At 43.9% G+C, this 790-nt stretch overlaps 1 non-coding gene across 1 annotated transcript; it reads left to right on the forward strand.

Moving 5' to 3' along the window:
* Positions 1 to 279: 279 nt before the first annotated feature.
* Positions 280 to 386, forward strand: LOC131228377 (small nucleolar RNA R71). Its single transcript, XR_009162881.1, has one exon. It is a non-coding gene; the product is annotated as a small nucleolar RNA R71 (small nucleolar RNA).
* The last annotated feature ends 404 nt before the right edge of the window (positions 387 to 790 follow it).

Raw genomic sequence — 790 nt, forward strand, 5'->3', positions numbered from 1 at the left:
TCGAGTTTCCTAGTGAGATTAGCTACCTTAGCATTAATATTATCGTCTTCTCTCAGGAGATACATTCCACCCCTTTCCTTGGAATGAGTCGGCCTAGGCGTAGTACTAGGTCTAGGGGAGATGTCCCATGATTGTGTGTTTTCAGCAAGTTTATTAAAGTAATCCCACACTTCATCGACTCCTTTATTCATAAACTCCCCATTACACATCGTCTCGACTAATTGGTGCATGGGAGATGTCAGTCCATCATAGAAAAAGTTCGTGATGCGCCACGTTTCAAAACCATGTTGTGGGCATGAACTGACAAGATCCTTGAACCGCTCCCAACATTGGAAGAATGTTTCATCTTCCCTTTGGGCGAAGTTCATGATCGACTTTCTCAGGGTGTTCGTCTTATGGTATGGGAAAAACTTCTCAATGAACTCCTTTGTCATGTCATTCCATCTGCCAATTGATCGAGGACGTAGTGAATGTAACCACGTATTGGCTTTCTCTTTCAAAGAAAAGGGAAAGAGTTTCAACCTGACCGTGTCATCAGACACGTTAAGAAAGTATAAGGTAGCTATGATCTCGTCAAATTCTTTTAAATGTAAGTAAGGATTCTCTGACTCAAGCCCATGAAATTTAGGGAGGAGTTGGATCACCCCTGGCTTGATATCCATGTATCCTACATTCTCAGGAAAAACCATGCATGAGGGCGTACTCACCCCCGCCGGTTGTAAGTAATCTCGTAAGGTACGAGGCGGGGGTGCTTGATGCACCTCATTCTCATCCTGGAGATCTTCTTCCC

Source organism: Magnolia sinica, chromosome 15 (genome assembly GCF_029962835.1).
Source record: "Magnolia sinica isolate HGM2019 chromosome 15, MsV1, whole genome shotgun sequence".
NCBI lineage: Eukaryota > Viridiplantae > Streptophyta > Magnoliopsida > Magnoliales > Magnoliaceae > Magnolia > Magnolia sinica.